The 19100-nt window shown below is 39.5% G+C and overlaps 1 protein-coding gene across 18 annotated transcripts in view; it reads left to right on the forward strand.

Moving 5' to 3' along the window:
* Window positions 1-19100, forward strand: part of CFAP20DC (CFAP20 domain containing) — a 326758-nt gene that overhangs the window by 231925 nt on the left and 75733 nt on the right. The window contains exons 18-20 of one of the 18 annotated variants that reach the window (XR_008501471.1): window positions 478-506; window positions 10867-11026; window positions 11929-12079. The exons of the other annotated variants lie outside the window; for them this stretch is intronic. The gene's annotated coding sequence lies outside the window, so the exon portion shown is untranslated. Of the gene's footprint in view, window positions 1-477; window positions 507-10866; window positions 11027-11928; window positions 12080-19100 lie in introns of those variants that run through there. 18 annotated transcript variants of the gene reach the window in all.

The following is a 19100-nucleotide window of genomic DNA, read 5'->3' on the forward strand; positions in this document are numbered from 1 at the left end:
AGCAACCAAGTGGTATACAGGCCTCAATCAGATGCAGGCATTGCCCCTTGTAAAACTTCCCCGTGGTTTCTCGTTGCCCTTAGGACCAAATTACGCTTACTCTGGCTTTTGGGGCCCTGGAAGCCCACCTCTCAGATGGTGTTTCACACCACTGAGCACCTTGCTCAATCTCTACTGGTTCCTTCTCTTTCGCTCTGATACTCCAGGCTTGGTCCCCACTTAGGAGTGCTGCCTGGATGGAGTTCTCTTAACCGAGGTTGCTTCCCAGCTGCCTCTCCCTGTCAGTAGGGTCTCCACGTAAATAAACATCCTCTCCTCAGGAGGCCCTTTCTTAGCATCCACCCTAAAACAGCCCTCAGTCACCTTTAGCACATTATCTTTTTTGTTTTCATCACGTTATTCCACTAACTGATATTTCCTTGTTTGTCTGTTTTCTTTTATTTATTTATTTATTTATTTATTCTTATTTTACTTTAGGTTTTATGGTACATGTGCGCAATGTGCAGGTAAGTTACATATGTATACATGTGCCATGCTGGTGCGCTGCACCCACCAACTCGTCATCTAGCATTAGGTATATCTCCCAATGCTATCCCTCCCCCCTCCCCCCACCCCACAACAGTCCCCAGAGTGTGATGTTCCCCTGCCTGTGTCCATGTGTTCTCATTGTTCATTTCCCACCTATGAGTGAGAATATGTGGTGTTTGGTTTTTTGTTCTTGCGATAGTTTACTGAGAATGATGATTTCCAATTTCATCCATGTCCCTACAAAGGACATGAACTCATCATTTTTTATGGCTGCATAGTATTCCATGGTGTATATGTGCCACATTTTCTTAATCCAGTCTGTCATTGTTGGACATTTGGGTTGGTTCCAAGTCTTTGCTATTGTGAATAATGCCGCAATAAACATACGTGTGCATGTGTCTTTATAGCAGCATGATTTACAGTCCTTTGGGTATATACCCAGTAATGGGATGGCTGGGTCAAATGGTATTTCTAGTTCTAGATCCCTGAGGATCTAGAAGCCACAATGACTTCCACAAGGGTTGAACTAGTTTACAGTCCCACTAACAGTGTAAAAGTGTTCCTATTTCTCCACATCCTCTCCAGCACCTGTTGTTTCCTGACTTTTTAATGATTGCCATTCTAACTGGTGTGAGATGGTATCTCATTGTAGTTTTGATTTGCATTTCTCTGATGGCCAGTGATGGTGAGCATTTTTTCATGTGTTTTTTGGCTGCATAAATGTCTTCTTTTGAGAAGTGTCTGTTCATATCCTTTGCCCACTTTTTGATGGGGTTGTTTGTTTTTTTCTTGTAAATTTGTTGGAGTTCATTGTAGATTCTGGATATTAGCCCTTTGTCAGATGAGTAGGTTGCAAAAATTTTCTCCCATTCTGTAGGTTGCCTGTTCACTCTGATGGTAGTTTCTTTTGCTGTGCAGAAGCTCTTTAGTTTAATTAGATCCTATTTGTCAATTTTGGCTTTTGTTGCCATTGCTTTTGGTGTTTTAGACATGAAGTCCTTGCCCATGCCTATGTCCTGAATGGTAATGCCTAGGTTTTCTTCTAGGGTTTTTATGGTTTTAGGTCTAACGTTTAAGTCTTTAATCCATCTTGAATTGATTTTTGTATAAGGTGTAAGGAAGGGATCCAGTTTCAGCTTTCTACATATGGCTAGCCAGTTTTCCCAGCACCATTTATTAAATAGGGAATCCTTTCCCCATTGCTTGTTTTTGTCAGGTTTGTCAAAGATCAGATAGTTGTAGATATGCGGTGTTATTTCTGAGGGCTGTGTTCTGTTCCATTGATCTATATCTCTGTTTTGGTACCAGTACCATGCTGTTTTGGTTACTGCAGCCTTGTAGTATAGTTTGAAGCCAGGTAGCGTGACGTCTCCAGCTTTGTTCTTTTGGCTTAGGATTGACTTGGCAATGCGGGCTCTTTTTGGGTTCCATATGAACTTTAAAGTAGTTTTTTCCAATTCTGTGAAGAAAGTCATTGGTAGCTTGATGGGGATGGCATTGAATCTGTAAATTACCTTGGGCAGTATGGCCATTTTCACGATATTGATTCTTCCTACCCATGAGCATGGAATGTTCTTCCATTTGTTTGTATCCTCTTTTATTTCCTTGAGCAGTGGTTTCTAGTTCTCCTTGAAGAGGTCCTTCACATCCCTTCTAAGTTGTATTCCTAGGTATTTTATTCTCTTTGTAGCAATTGTGAATGGGAGTTCACTCATGATTTGGCTCTCTGTTTGTCTGTTATTGGTGTATAAGAATGCTTGTGATTTTTGCACATTGATTTTGTATCTTGAGACTTTGCTGAAGTTGCTCATCAGCGTAAGGGCTGAGACAGTGGGGTTTTCTAGATATACAATCATGTCATCTGCAAACAGGGACAATTTGACTTCCTCTTTTCCTAATTGAATACCCTTTATTTCCTTCTCCTGCCTAATTGCCCTGGCCAGAACTTCCAACACTATGTTGAATAGAAGTGGTGAGAGAGGGCATCCCTGTCCTGTGCCAGTTTTCAAAGGGAATGCTTCCAGTTTTTGCCCATTCAGTATGATATTGGCTGTGGGTTTGTCATAGATAGCTCTTATTATTTTGAGATACTTCCCATCAATACCTAATTTACTGAGAGTTTTTAGCATGAAGGTTGTTGAATTTTATCAAAGGCCTTTTCTGCATCTATTGAGATAATCATGTGGTTTTTGTCTTTGGTTCTGTTTATATGCTGGATTACATTTATTGATTTGCGTATATTGAACCAGCCTTGCATCCCAGGGATGAAGCCCACTTGATCATGGTGGATAAGCTTTTTGATGCGCTGCTGGATTCAGTTTGCCAGTATTTCATTGAGGATTTTTGCATCAATGTTCATCAGGGATATTGGTCTAAAATTCTCTTTTTTGGTTGTGTCTCTGCCCGGCTTTGGTATCAGGATGATACTGGCCTCATAAAATGAGTTAAGGAGGATTCCCTCTTTTTCTATTGATTGGAATAGTTTCAGAAGGAATGGTACCAGTTCCTCCTTGTACCTCTGGTAGAATTCGGCTGTGAATCCATCTGGTCCTGGACTTTTTTTGGTTGGTAAGCTATTGATTATTGCCACAATTTCAGCTCCTGTTATTGGTCTATTCAGAGATTTAACTTCTTCCTGGTTTAGTCTTGGGAGGGTGTATGTGTTGAGGAAATTATCCATTTCTTCTAGATTTTCTAGTTTATTTGCATAGAGGTGTTTGTAGTATTCTCTGATGGTAGTTTGTATTTCTGTGGGATCAGTGGTGATATCCCCTTTATCATTTTTTATTGCATCTATTTGATTCTTCTTTCTTTTTTTCTTTATTAATCTTGCTAGCGGTCTATCAATTTTGTTGATCCTTTCAAAAAACCAGCTCCTGGATTCATTAATTTTTTGAAGGGTTTTTTGTGTCTCTATCTCCTTCAGTTCTGCTCTGATTTTAGTTATTTCTTGCCTTCTGCTAGCTTTTGAATGTGTTTGCTCTTGCTTCTCTAGTTCTTTTAATTGTGATGTTAGGGTGTCAATTTTGGATCTTTCCTGCTTTCTCTTGTGGGCATTTAGTGCTATAAATTTCCCTCTACACACTGCTTTGAATGCATCCCAGAGATTCTGGTATGTTGTGTCTTGGTTCTCGTTGGTTTCGAAGAACATCTTTATTTCTGCCTTCATTTCATTATGTACCCAGTAGTCATTCAGGAGCAGGTTGTTCAGTTTCCATGTAGTTGAGCGGTTTTGAGTGAGATTCTTAATCCTGAGTTCTAGCTTGATTGCACTGTGATCTGAGAGATAGTTTGTTATAATTTCTGTTCTTTTACATTTACTGAGGAGAGCTTTACTTCCAAGTATGTGGTCAATTTTGGAATAGGTGTGGTGTGGTGCTGAAAAAAATGTATATTCTGTTGATTTGGGGTGGAGAGTTCTGTAGATGTCTATTAGGTCCACTTGGTGCAGAGCTGAGTTCAATTCCTGGGTATCCTTGTTGATTTTCTGTCTCGTTGATCTGTGTAATGTTGACAGTGGGGTGTTAAAGTCTCCCATTATTATTGTGTGGGAGTCTAAGTCTCTTTGTAGGTCACTCAGGACTTGCTTTATGAATCTGGGTGCTCCTGTATTGGGTGCATATATATTTAGGATAGTTAGCTCTTCTTGTTGAATTTCTCCCTTTACCATTATGTAATGGCCTTCTTTGTCTCTTCTGATCTTTGTTGGTTTAAAGTCCGTTTTATCAGAGAGTAGGATTGCAACCCCTGCCTTTTTTTGTTTTCCATTTGCTTGGTAGATCTTCCTCCATCCTTTTATTTTGAGCCTATGTGTGTCTCTGCACGTGAGATGGGTTTCCTGAATACAGCACACTGATGGGTCTTGAGTCTTTATCCAATTTGCCAGTCTGTGTCTTTTAATTGGAGCATTTAGTCCATTTACATTTAAAGTTAATATTGTTATGTGTGAATTTGATCCTGTCATTATGATGTTAGCTGGTTATTTTGCTCATTAGTTGATGCAGTCTCTTCCTAGTCTCGATGGTCTTTACATTTTGGCATGATTTTGCAGCGGCTGGTACCAGTTATGCCTTTCCATGTTTAGCACTTCCTTCAGGAGCTCTTTTAGGGCCTGGTGGTGGTGACAAAATCTCTCAGCATTTACTTGTCTGTAAAGTATTTTATTTCTCCTTCACTTATGAACCTTAGTTTGGCGGGATATGAAATTCTGGGTTGAAAATTCTTTTCTTTAAGAATGTTGAATATTGGCCCCCACTCTCTTCTGGCTTGTAGGGTTTCTGCCGAGAGATCTGCTGTTAGTCTGATGGGATTCCCTTTGAGGGTAACCCGACCTTTCTCTCTGGCTGCCCTTAACATTTTTTCCTTCATTTCAACTTTGGTGAATCTGACAATTATGTGTCTTGGAGTTGCTCTTCTCGAGGAGTATCTTTGTGGTGTTCTCTGTATTTCCTGAATCTGAATGTTGGCCTGCCTTGCTAGATTGGGGAAGTTCTCCTGGATAATATCCTGCAGAGTGTTTTCCAACTTGGTTCCATTCTCCCCGTCACTTTCAGGTACACCAATCAGACGTAGATTTGGTCTTTTCACATAGTCCCATATTTCTTGGAGGCTTTGTTCATTTCTTTTTATTCTTTTTTCTCTAAACTTCCCTTCTTGCTTCATTTCATTCATTTCATCTTCCATTGCTGATACCCTTTCTTCCATTTGATTGCATCGGCTCCTGAGGCTTCTGCATTCTTCACGTAGTTGTCGAGCCTTGGTTTTCAGCTCCATCAGCTCTTTTAAGCACTTCTCTGTATTGGTTATTCTAGTTATACATTATTCTAAATTTTTTTCAAAGTTTTCAACTTCTTTGCCTTCGGTTTGAATATCCTCCCGTAGCTCAGAGTAATTTGATCGTCTGAAGCCTTCTTCTCTCAGCTCGTCAAAGTCATTCTCCATCCAGCTTTGTTCCGTTGCTGGTGAGGAGCTGCGTTCCTTTGGAGGAGGAGAGGCGCTCTGCTTTTTAGAGTTTCCAGTTTTTCTGCTCTGTTTTTTCCCCATCTTTGTGGTTTTATCTACTTTTGGTCTTTGATGATGGTGATGTACAGATGGGTTTTTGGTGTGGATGTCCTTTCTGTTTGTTAGTTTTCCTTCTAACAGACAGGACCCTCAGCTGCAGGTCTGTTGGAGTACCCGGCCGGCCATATGAGGTGTCAGTCTGCCCCTGCTAGGGGGTGCCTGACAGTTAGGCTGCTCAGGGGTCAGGGGTCAGGGACCCACTTGAGGAGTAAGTCTGCCCGTTCACAGATCTCCAGCTGCGTGCTGGGAGAACCACTGCTCTCCTCAAAGCTGTCAGACAGGGACATTTAAGTCTGCAGAGGTTACTGCTGTCTTTTTGTTTGTCTGTGCCCTGCCCCCAGAGGTGGAGCCTACAGAGGCAGGCAGGCCTCCTTGAGCTGTGGTGGGCTCCACCCAGTTCGAGCTTCCTGGCTGCTTTGTTTACCTAAGCAAGCCTGGGCAATGGCGGGCGCCCCTCCCCCAGCCTCACTGCTGCCTTGCTGTTTGATCTCAGACTGCTGTGCTAGCAATCAGCGAGACTCCGTGGGCGTAGGACCCTCTGAGCCAGGTGCGGGCTATAATCTCCTGGTGCACCGTTTCCTAAGCCCGTTGGAAAAGCACAGTATTCGGGTGGGAGTGGCCCGATTTTCCAGGTGCCGTCTGTCACCCCTGGAAAGGGAACTCCCTGACCCCTTGCGCTTCCCGAGTGAGGCAATGCCTCGCCCCTGCTTCGGCTGGGGCATGGTGCGCTCACCCACTGACCTGCGCCCACTGTCTGGCACTCCCTGGTGAGATGAACACGGTACCTCAGATGGAAATGCAGAAATCACCCGTCTTCTGCGTCGCTCATGCTGGGAGCTGTAGACGGGAGCTGTTCCTATTCGGCCATCTTGGCTCCTCCTCTCATATATCTTTCTAACTGCTTCTGTTTGTCTGTTTTCTACACACACACACACATACACACTGCTTCTTCTCAAATGCTGGAATGTAAACTGCATGCGTGTGAAAATCTTATCTCACTTGTTCAGTGTCTCCCTAGTTTCAAGGGATATACTTGCCAAGCACATAGGAGACACATAAAAAATAGGCACATAGGAGACACATAAAAAAATAGATGTTGAATTCAGTGAATCTCACCACTTAAAAATGAACTTCCCTCATCTCTCTACACTAGCTACGTCACTGTGTATTCCACTAGCTGGAGCCCATGAGCACCTGTATACTTCTCTCCCTTAAGAGTCTCTAGTACCTGGCCCTGTTCCCATTTATAATAAATCAGACCTTTTTTGTGAGTTTGTTTTAAAGATCCCTTAAAAGATATCCAGAATATAAAGTATCTGATATCATTTCACACCTTTAAATAGAGACAGTTTTCTAAAATTGAATTAGTTGTTCACCCTGTATTCTTACTGGCAGTTGCTTATTTGTATGGGCCTATTCACACCTATTTTATGGAGTCAGAGTACCACTTGCTAGAAATCTGGTTGGGTTGCCACTGCTGCAGAAGGTGTACTCAGTTCTCACCAGGCTAATAGAATCTGGGTAAGCAAATAGAAAAGAGAAACCATTATTTATATGCATACACATACATATATACACATTATATATATACATACAAGCATACCTCAGAGATATTGTAGGTTCAGTTTCAGACCACCACAGTAAAGCAAAAATCACAAGAATTTTCAGCTTCCCAGTCCATGTAAAAGTTATGTTACTATTCTTTAGTCTATTAGGTGTGCAATAGCATTATGCCTAAAAAGAACAATGTACATGCCTTAATTTGAAAATACTTTATTGCTAAAAAACTGCTAACAATCACTGAGCCTTCAATAAGTTATAATCTTTTTGCTGGTGGAGGGTCTTTTCTGGATGTTGATGGCTGCTGAATGATCAGGCTGGTTGTTGCTGAAGGTTGGGGTGGCTCTGGCAGTTTCTTAAAATAAGATAACAATGAAGTTTGCCACATCACTGGACTCTTCCTTTCATGAAAGACTCCTCTGTAGCATGCAATGCTGTTTGATGGCATTTTACCCACAGTAGAACTTCTTTCAAAATTGGAGTTAATCTTGCCCAACCCTGCTGCTGCTTTATCAACTCAGTGTATGTAATATTTCAAATACGTTGTTGTCATTACAACTGGTGTTCACATCTTCACCAGGAGTCGTTTCATTTCAAGAAACCACTTTCTTTGCTTACCATAAGAAGCAATTCCTCAACTATTCAGGTTTGATCATGAGATTACAGCAATTCAGCCACATCTTTGAGCTTTACTTCTAACTCTGGTTCTCTTGCTATTTCCACCACATCTGCAGTTCCGTCTGCCACTGAAAGTCATCCATGATGGTTGGAACTGATCTCTCCCAAACTTCTGGTCATGTTGATATTTTGACCTCCTCCCATGAATCCTGCATGTTTTTAGTGGCATATAGAATGGTGAATTCTTTCCAGAAAGTTTTCAATTTACTTTGCCCAGATTTATCAGAGGAATCACTATCTATGGCAGCCATAGCCTTACAAAATGTATTTCTTAAGTAAGAAGACTTGAAAGCTAAAATTACTCCTTGATCCATGAGCTGCAGAATAGATGTCATGTTAGCTGGCATGAAAACAACATTCATCTCCTTGTACATCTTCATTGGAGCTCATGGGTGACCAGATGCATTGCCAATGACCAGTAATCTTTTGAAAGGAGTCTCTTTTTTTCTGAGCAGTAGATCTCAGTAATGGGCTCAAGATAGTCAGTATACTATGCTATAAGCATAGTTGATGCTATAAGCATCATCCAGGCTTTGTTGGTCCTTTTATACAACACAGGCAGAGTAGGATTTGTTAATAGCATCATTCTTAAGAACCCTAGGATTTCTGGAATAGTCAATGACCATTGGCTTCAACTTAAAGTCACCAGCTGCATTAGCCCCCAACAGTAGAGTCATCCTGTGCTTTGAAGCTTTGAAGCCAGGCATTGACTTCTCCTCTAGTAATGGAAGTCCTAGATGTCATCTTCTTCCAATAGAAGACTGTTTTGTCTGCATTGAAAACCTATTATTTAATGTAGTCACGTTCATCAATGATTGTAGCTAGATCTCCTGAATAACTTGCTGCAGCTTCTACATCAGTACTTGTTGCTTCACCTTGCATTTTTATGTTACCAAGATGGCTTCTTTCCTTAAACCTCATGAACCAACCTCTGCTAACTCAAAACTTTTATTCTCCAGCTTCCTTACCTCTCTCAATCTTCAAAGAATTGAAGAGAGTTAGGGCCTTGTTCTGGATTAGGCTTTGGCTTAAGGGAATGTTGTGGCTGGTTTGATGTTCCATCCAGACCACTCAAACTTTCTCCATATCACCAATTAAAGCTATTTCACTTTCTTACCATTTGTGTGTTCTCTGGAGTAAGTACTTCGAATTGCCTTTGAGAACTTTTCCTTTGCATTCCCATCTTAGCTTTTGGTGCAAGAGGCCTAGCTTTCAGCCTGTCTTGGCTTTAGACATGCTTTCCTCACTAAGCTTAACCATTTCTAGCTTTTGATTGAAAGTGAGAGACACGTGACTCTTCCTTTCACGTGAACACTCAGGGTCCACTGTAGGGTTATTATCCATAACCGGCCTAATTTCAATATTGCTGTGCCTCAGGGAATAGGTAGGCCCAAGGAGGGAGAGAGAGATGGGATGAATGGTTGATCAAGTGGAATTAGTCAGAATACAAACCGCATTTATTAAATTTGCCATCTTATATGGGCATAGTTCCTGGTGTCCCAAAACAATTTGATAGTAACATCAAAGATCACTGTCACAAATCACCATAACAGATAGAACAGTAATGAAAAAATTTGAAATATTGAGAGAATTACCAGAATGTGGCACAGAGACACAAAGTGAGCCCATGCTGTTAATAAATGACACTGATAAACTCGCTCAACACAGGTTGCCATAAACCTTCAATTTGTGAGAACTCAGCATCTGTGAAGAACAATATAGCAAAACACAATAAAACAAGGCATGCCTGTGTGTGTGTATGTGTGTGTCTCAAGAGCTAGAGAGAGAGAACCTGAAGCTGTGGTGCTGGTGCACTGTCAAATTTAACTGACTCCCCACCCCTTCTGTTCCTGGAGAGGTCCTTAGTCAACTGCTCTACCTTTAAAATAGACGTTTAAAGCACTTGATACAAAAAGCCTCCAGCTGGGCCTCTTTCCTCCCTGATCCACAGCAGAGGCAAAGCCCCAGAATGGCTTTTCTAACCTCTTGAACCCTGCCTGCCCCAGAGAAAGCCTCAGTTAAGGGCACCCCTAGTAGCAAACTGAATCCCTCGAGAATCATCCTGCTCTTCACCTCTGACCACTCTTAACCCTGGACCACACCTTGCACAACTCCAGGGGGCACTATTCCCATGGGTTCCAGGAGACCCAGCAATTCACCAGCAGTACGATGTGAGTGGACAGTGCTGGGCAGCTGGTGGTCCCCTGACCCATCACTCCTCCTCCCTCCTCTGCTCTTGGTACTTGTTGACCTGCCAAGCCCACTTTCAGTCCTGGTTTTGATTATTTCTTCTACCTAAGTGAGTTTGCTCAAATTGTATCCCTGGTCCAGTTACACTGACCCGGGCTCCAACTAGCCATCACAACAGATGTCTCAGTCCCCACCTCTGCCCACCTGCCCAAGATTTATTTGTCTTCACTCTCTCCATGTTCATGTCTGGACCCTCCTACCTGAGCATCAGCTAACCCCATCCTCCAGTTTCCTTAGTTGAGACACCTGCCTCCTCTCTGACCATGTCTCTTCTGGGCCACTGGGACTCAGTGCTTCCACCTGAGTTCCCTAGTTTTCCCTTTGTACTCCATGAGAGAATCTAAAGGCATTAGGACTGGGAAATACTAATTAATTTTCGGTTATTGTCATGTTTTCGAAAATTATAAACTTATGAAACCCATTCCCATAGGAGTTTCAGAACAATAGATCACATCTTCTCCCCTCACCTCCCAAAGGCTTCTGTGTCTGAAAAGACAGATACCTGAAGAATCTTGGCTTTTGCTGTTACTTTTGCTTTTTCTATGTTTTCCTTTTTGGAGACAGGATCTCAGTCTGTCACCCAAGCTGAAGTGCAGTGGCACAATCATGGCTCACTGCAGCCTCGACCTCCCGGGCTCAGGTAACTCTCCCACTCCAGCCTCCCATGTAGCCGAGACCGCAGGCACAAGCCAAGCTAATTTTTTGTAGAAATGGGGTCTTGCCCTGTTGCCAAGCTGGTCTCGTACTCCTGGGCTCAAGCAACCCTCCCTCCACCTTGGCCTCCCAAAGGGCTGGGTTACAGGCGTGAGCCACGGCACCTGGCAGAATCTTGACATCTTTAACCAGTGGAGAGTGGGGCTCCTGAGATTACTGAAGCCTCCCCCAGCAATTGTTATCCATCCAGATGCTGAACTCAGATTACCTTTGGCCCACAATCCAGTTAAAGAAGGTAATTACCAAAGCAATTATTTACCATTCTAATGTTTTATAGTTTCAGCTTTTAATTAAAAGATTCAGCTTCCCCCTCAAGAGTAATGAGAACCTTTAAAAAAATAGAAGTACTAATTCTAGTTTATAACAATCACTTCCATTCTGTCTGGAGGTGGGGAGGGAATGCAAGTTGAGGTTTAGGAGAATAACATTAACCTAAAAAATGGAAGACCGTAATTATTGTTAAATGGCTACAGCCAGTCACATCCATAGACTCATGATCTCATTATTCATTTTGTAATCTAATGCAGGATAGCTTCCCTGTCATTTAAACAGGGAACCCCTACAGCATAAAATGATTCACAGAGTATTGTAGCTAATATTTTCAGCAACGCTCGATGAGTATTTTTGAAATACCTACTATGTGACTTTAATGAGCTTGTGGCCTTCCAGCAGAGCCAGGTCCACACTGCGTGTTATCAGGCAGTGTGTGGGCATTTTCAGAACAGTGCCAAAGAGAGTTGGAGCATCTACTGAGCCTGGCTCAGGAGAAATCACTGCTTTTCCAGAAGTGTGCCCACTCACAGACTGCTTTTGTTGCCAATTGGTTACTTCTTCCCTGTAATTTTTTTGTTTCTCTTGTTAATGAAAAACATTACATTTTGAAACTGATTAAAGTTAAAACACATATTTTTTCACTCTAGCAATGCATTATGTTTACTAGCATTCACAGCTTCATATTATGCTGTTCATTACCATATAAAAACCCACTCAGTATAATAAATACCATAGAAGTCAAACGTCCAGGCTGTTTAAGATGACTTGAAGGCAAAAAGGCAAACATCTTTTAGTGTATTTGACTGAATTAACACTATCAATTATTGTTCTGTTGACTCTTTCTTGTCCATTGATTTTTAAAAGCCTTTAGCTCCTTTGCCATCCATTAAGACAAATCAGATGCAATTTGGTGCTCAGGACAAGAAAATGCTGTTGGATGTTTGGTGTAGGCGTGGGGAAAAAAAACTATATTCTGAAACAAGACTGGTTAGAAGGCAGCTTCCCACATTTTGAGGTAAACAACTTATTTGCTTTTGACTTTTGAGGCTAACAACAGTAGTGACCTTTGAATTACTGTGTGGACACTGGCTCAGTAACAAGCGAGGCCAAATGGCGATTTGTAGATAATGTACTTTGTTATCGCTTATTTATGATGAAAGTAAGTGAGTTAGAATTGTACATACTCTCATATTTTTCAGTCTTTGATTCTCTTTATTTGCAGAACTAATAAACTAAAAAGCAACTGTAATCTGTTGCAAGAAAAGAAGAGTAAAATATTTTCTGTTGAATTAGTAGTGAACAAGTTTGAAGCAGTAGAATCATTTGTATTATCAAAATAGCAGTGAACAAGAAACCTGAGATCTGGCCTGGTCTGATCTCAATACTCTGATAAAATGAAAGTCTCAACTTAAGTAAAATCATAGTATTGCTTTCAATTAAGCAGTGACATTTATGCTAATGAAACTACATTTTTTGTTGTGGGGCAGCTCATCTCTTAACTACCAAAAGAATATCTTTTCCTTGACACCTTAGTAAGGGTTGAGGGTAGGGGGTGAGAATCTATACATTGGCCACTAACATTGAAAGAAAATTCCATTATGATCAGTGTTTTAACTTGGTGAAGGATGCACTTTGTTTTTTTTGCCATCTGCCCTCTTCCAACCTTTTCAACAACACTCCTATTGAAACCTGAAATTGCCTTCATTTTGGAAATACTACTAATTCACATTAGAAGTCCAGAAAAATTTTAGTGGCTTTTGCTGGAATAACAGAGGAAATGGAAGCGAACAAGAACAACCAGCCATGTGACATTCTCTAAATTTGCTTGTGAATTTCTAAATTTCAGTGCTAGCAAAAAAGAAAGTTGCAGCAAGGCATACAGTAAATGAAGATATTATGTATTAGGAAAGGAATGAATCTGTCACTTTGACGGATTGTGAGGCGAAGAGTAGATTAACAGATTACTCATAGTCAGAAGGCAGCTTGGTGTGAAAAATGTGTAGGAAATGATAAGTGCAGGTTTGTGCTGATTTAATGATATTTTTAAACTAAAATAACACTCTGGTAGTATAATATAATAAAGCACTTGGCTTACATTTTTGTAAATCATCAACATATTTCCAGTTTGACCTTAAAAACATTTTGGGCCATTCTCTATTAAAATATGTAGCTTTCAAATTAGAAAAAGGTACCATCTATTATAAAATACCACAGCAGTGCCCTTACAGGAAACATCATTGGCTTTTAAAATCAGTTCTTCTCTAAACTAACATTTGTAATATACATTTTAATTACGTTTTTAGCATACCAACACCACATGTACTTTTTCTTCAAGCATTTAAATCACTTACAACAAGAATTTATCTTCTAACAGCCATTTCCAGTGAAATGCTTCAAAGATGCCACTGATTTGTCTTTATATTTTCATTGTCAGTTTTTAGTTTTGTAGTTGAACTCATGGAGTATTTATAAATAAAACAACTATATTTTGTCACAGATACTGGATAAAAGTAGTTCAAATTTCAATTGAGTACTCTGAGAGTCTCTGTAAGAAATAAGATGAATTACTTGTTTTATTTTGTATTATTGCAAATATTTATCAGAAAGTAAAAGATTTTAAGAGGTTTATATTTTTATATAAGTAAAATAGAGATTTTAATAGCACACTTGCAGTTAATTTGACAGTGATGGACTTGCCTTGCCAAGGATTTTCAGAATAAAATTTCTATGAAGCATTGAAATAGTTTTTATTCTAATATCTTAATATTCAAAACCTAATGTAAGGCTTGGGTTGTTTAGTATTCTCTTCTCCCAGTTCACCAATAATGGCTTTACTTAAGTAGGTACAATGAAACTCGGAGTAAAATACTGCATTTACCATCTAAACATTTGTATCTAGCCCAAACGCAAATAAATATACTACTTTGGCATGTCCAGGGCTTGAATCCCAGACATGATTATGATTCAAGTTATATTTTACATATACAGTGAAGAACTTTACCAGAATTCAGCATGTTTTCTAGATTTCCTGTCTTCTAACATTCTCTCAACTTGGGGTAAATGAACAATGTGAATAGTCGATATTCTTGGTAGAAATTCTGAAATATATGTAGCAAAAGTTGTTTGCATGTTTTCTGACATCCTTGAAGATTTATTGTCTATATAGTAGGTACTGACACTGTTCCCCAAATATTCCCAGCTCTCCAGATTCCAAACACATGGTTGTATTGCACTTCTAGGTTTCCTTGTTTGGGGGTGGAGCCAACTAACCCAACTAATTCTAGCCAACTAATTGGGAGCATAAGCGCCTGTGTTATTTCTTGGCAAGAACATTTACACTGTAGGTGTGAAACCTTCCAGATTATCTTTTCCTCTGACACTGTGACCAGAAACATTCAAGATGATGGTGGTTCAGTCAGCCCAGTCACTTAATGACTGTGACAAACAGAGTCCCTATAATGATCTGTTATAAAAACTTAACATGAGCAAGAAATTAACATTAGTTGTTTTTAAGTCACTGAGATTTGAGGGTTTTTTGTTATCAGGCATAACATACCCTTATTCTGACTGACACAGTTACTAACTGTGACATTGAATATACATTGTCATTGGAAATACAGCATTTCATATATTTTCATATTTGAATGTTAAAAATTGGTTAAACTATTCAGCTCAGTATGAGATTAATTGGCATATAGTAGAATAAGGGGTTTCATGAGGTGGTATAATGCACTAGTTTAAAAAACTGTTTCTAGAATCAAAAGGTTGGGTTTGTATCCTTATGACATTAGTTAACTTCTCCAAGCCCCAATTAAGTTATCTAAAAATAGGAATTGTATTTTACTACCCACCATAAAGTGGTATTGCAAAGATTAAATTAAATAATACTCATAACATGTTTTGCATAGGGCCTGGCATATATATTTTTATTAAATGGTAGAAAGTGATGATAGTATTGGTAGGGATATTAATAGTAATATTAGGAATAATTTTTCAAAAAAAAATCATACTTTAACAGAATCAGAGAATCTTAAAGGGTTTGATGAGGTCAGGGAGATGATTTAACCCAGCATCTCTTCAAACTTTACACATCTCTGCCAGGGAAGCAGGCTCAGTGCAGCAGAAGACAGTCCATTCCATTATTGGGCAACTCCAACCATGGGAAATCTTCCTTATACTGAGCTAATGTAGGCTTCCCTATAGCTTCTTCCCATTGATCCTAGTTCTGTTTCCAGAACAATAAGTAAAACCATCACTTTTCATAAAATACCTCTTGAATTTTTTAATATCACTTCTGGGTTGCTCTGTTTTCTCCTCCAGTCTCACATTTTCTCACTCCAGTCCCAACTCCACTTTGCCATTCCTGGTCCTGGCATAGTCCTAATCACTGTCCTTTGGATACCTTTGAATTTATCAAATTGGAATTCTCTAAAATGAACACAATAATCTAGATGTAATCCAAAGAGTTCAGACTACAGTTACACCATTGACTAGTATAGTACATTGCTTAAATCACATTCATAGTTTTAGTTCCCATATCCCACTAACGTCTTACATTTGGCTTTTGGTCACCTAAAAAAACACCGTCTTTCTCCTGGACTATTGCTATAGCCTTCTAAGTAGCCTCCATGGATCCACATGTCCTTTTCACCACTACTTCTCTCCTTCTCTGCCGCTCTTCTGCTCTTCTGTTCATCTGCTCATGGAACCTGGGGTTTGAGGTTTATATGGGTACATGATAGGGGACATGGCAGGCCAAATGGCAACTTTTGGGCAAGAAAACAGGAATGCTTGTTCCCATTTAGGGCCACAGGTTTCCAGGCTTGAGAGTGGGGCCTTTGCCAGGAAACCACCCTCTTCTACCCATTATTTCCCTGTCTCCTGTCCATATCAAAGTTACACAACTGAGAATAAATACATATTGTATGATTCCATTCATATGGAATTCACAAAGAGACAAACCGAGCCATGGGTATTAGAAGTCACCAGGCTCACTTGCAGGGAGAAGAGAGTGTAATAATTAGAAGGAGGAGGAAGGGAAACTTTTACCTCTTGACCCAGGTGGTGGTTATGGCTCACTGTGGGATCATTCATTGAGCCATACAGCTATGATTTGTGCTTTTTTCTCTGTTTACATTACACATCAATATTAATAAGAATAATTAGTATAATTATTAATAAGGATAATTGGTATAATTCTTAGTCTAAAATAGTTTGCTTTTTCTAATATTTTAATGTTTCTGTATCTTTCTACCTTTTTTATAATTTATGTAAGCTTTCCGTAGAATGACACTATATTTAAGTGGAATAGCAGCTCAGTAACACCATGAATAATTATGATGATGGTAGCCTGGTGATTTGAATAAATTATTGCCTTCCTGGGAAGCCTAATTTACTCATAATAATGGTCCAATCAACAAAAGAGTTTTTATTATTTCCTCCCAATGTTTTTAAAATAGCATTTTACCATCATATCTGTTCAAAATTCCATTTATCACCCATATCAGTGTTTAATCACAATATTTTTCATTAACTGAAATGTTACAATTAACACACCCTGAAAATGCTGGGAAATAAATCTAGTCAACTAAAGATCCTGTCAACTTGTTCCGGTTCCTTATTTTCTCATGCAACCAGCCAACACTGGGGGAAATTGAATTGTCATTCACCTCACAGAGCCTTTTTAGCATATCATTGTTTTATTTGACTTCTGAACAGAAAGGTATAACCAAACTTTGAAAAGAAAATGGAAATCAGTACATAAATAAGGTATCTGATAATCTGACACAATAATGAAAATGATACCTTGTAGTTATTCTTTACAAAAGCCCAGAGAGCTAAATTAAAGCACTAAATTAAATCCCACCTACTCTTTCTGCACCATTAAGTCCCATCATTCCACAGAAAGATTTGGATGGTTTTATTTTGTATTCTAATTTTAAGGCAATTATTCTCTCCTTAAAGTTAGAAAAGGCTGCAAAGTTTTTTGCTCTTGATTTGCTAATGACTTAGTTACAAAGCATTTAACCTACAGTTGCCTTATAACTCTCTAAAAGGTGTTATATAAAGTTGCTTGGGATTGAACTTTTTTCTGTAATTTTAAACAATAATAACTACTAACGCTATTACTGTGTGGTGAGTTTTACTGTGTGGCACTGGGTGGAATTGACACATTTTATGTTACAGTTGACCCTTGAACAACATGGGTTTGAGCTATATGGGTTCCCTTACAGATTATGATACAGATTTTTTCCAACCCATTTTTCATATATGTGGGTTCTGCGTGGCCAACTTGAGGATTTTGGTATATGTGGGGAGGGGGAACTGAAACCTAATCCCTGCTCCTACTGAGGGATGACTGTAGTTTATTTAATCCCTGCCACAACCCAGTAGGGTCAGTTCTCTTATTCCCATATTCCAGATGTGGAAACAAGAGACACAGAGTTTGGCTCAAAGGTCTCAAGGCTAAAAGGAAGTTTAAGCTGAGATTAAAAACTGTGCAATTTATATACTAGATTAGTGCCCTAAATGTGTGTCTAATATACAGTTCCACATTGGATTGTCAAAGTGTTTTCCACTGTGGTGGTGGTAGTCATTGCTGTTGCTACAATCCCAGCCTAGCCATGTGTTCATCCAGACATGCAGCACGGGAATATGTTAGCATCCCATTTTGTGACCAGCCACGTCTTGCTGAGATTTAGGAAAGTCATGCTAGAAGTTGAGGTGATAATCTAAAGGTAAGAAATTTTTCTCGTTGATTCCCCATTCGCTCCCCATTACTTCTTATACAGCGCTGTCCACATTAGAAGCTCAAAAATGTCTGTGGATTCTCACCCATAGGATTTCCCCGGTAACCATGGTTTAAATGTGAATTTAATTTGTTCATCTGAGGGGCTCATTGTATTAGAAACATCCATCTCCAATAGACGACCCCAAATCGACCATGCTGTGGTTCCCTTTCTCACTGCGGGCTCAGAATCTGTCTGTATGCAGTGAGTTGGAGTTTTGTTTTGTTTTGCTTTGTTTTTTAGTGTTTTCTTCCTCTTTCTTTTTTTTTTTTTTTTTAATTATACTTCAAGTTCTGGGATACATGTGCAGAACGTGCAGGTTTGTTATATATATATAGGTATATACATGCCATGGTGGTTTGCTGCACCTATCAACCCATCATCTACATTAGGCGTTTCTCCTAATGCTATCCCTCCCCTAGCACCCTACCCCCCGACAGGCCCCAGTGTGTGATGTTCCCCTCCCTGTGTCTGTGTGTTCTCATTGTTCAACTCCCACTTATGAGTGAGAACATGCAGTGTTTGGTTTCCTGTTTGTGTGTTAATTTGCTCAGAATGATGGTGTCCGGCTTCATCCGTGTCCCTGCAAAGGACATGAACTCATCCGTTTTTATGGCTGCATAGTATTTCATGGTGTATACGTGCCACATTTTCTTAATCCAGTCTATCATTGATGGGCATTTGAGTTGGTTCCAAGTCTTTGCTATTGTAAATAGTGCTGCAGTAAACATATGTGTGCATGTGTCTTTATAGTAGAATGATTTATAATCCTTTGGGTATATACTCGATAATGGGATTGCTGGGTCAAATGGTATTTCTGGTTCTAGATCCTTGAGGAATCGCCACACTGTCCTCCACCATGGTTGAACTAATTAACACGATGAGTTGGAGTTTTTATGAAATCTTGTATCAGCCTTACTCTGTGCTAGAGCTGTTAATAAGAAACACTCATCAAATCTTTTTATTTTTAAAATTACTTTTATATAAAATTACTTTTATATTTTTATAGCACTGTTTGCTATCTGAAATAATATTCTTTCTTTGTATATTTACAGTAATGCCCCCCCTTATCTACAGGGGGTACATTCCAAGACTCCAGTGGATGCCTAAAATGACACATAGTGCCAAACCCTATATATGCCATATTTTTTTCTATATATGCATACCTATGATAAAGTTAATTTATAAATTGACACAGTAAGATATTAACAAGAGTAATAATAAAATAGAACAATTATAGTAATATAC

This window comes from Pongo pygmaeus, chromosome 2, assembly GCF_028885625.2.
Source record: "Pongo pygmaeus isolate AG05252 chromosome 2, NHGRI_mPonPyg2-v2.0_pri, whole genome shotgun sequence".
Taxonomy (NCBI): Eukaryota; Metazoa; Chordata; class Mammalia; order Primates; family Hominidae; genus Pongo; species Pongo pygmaeus.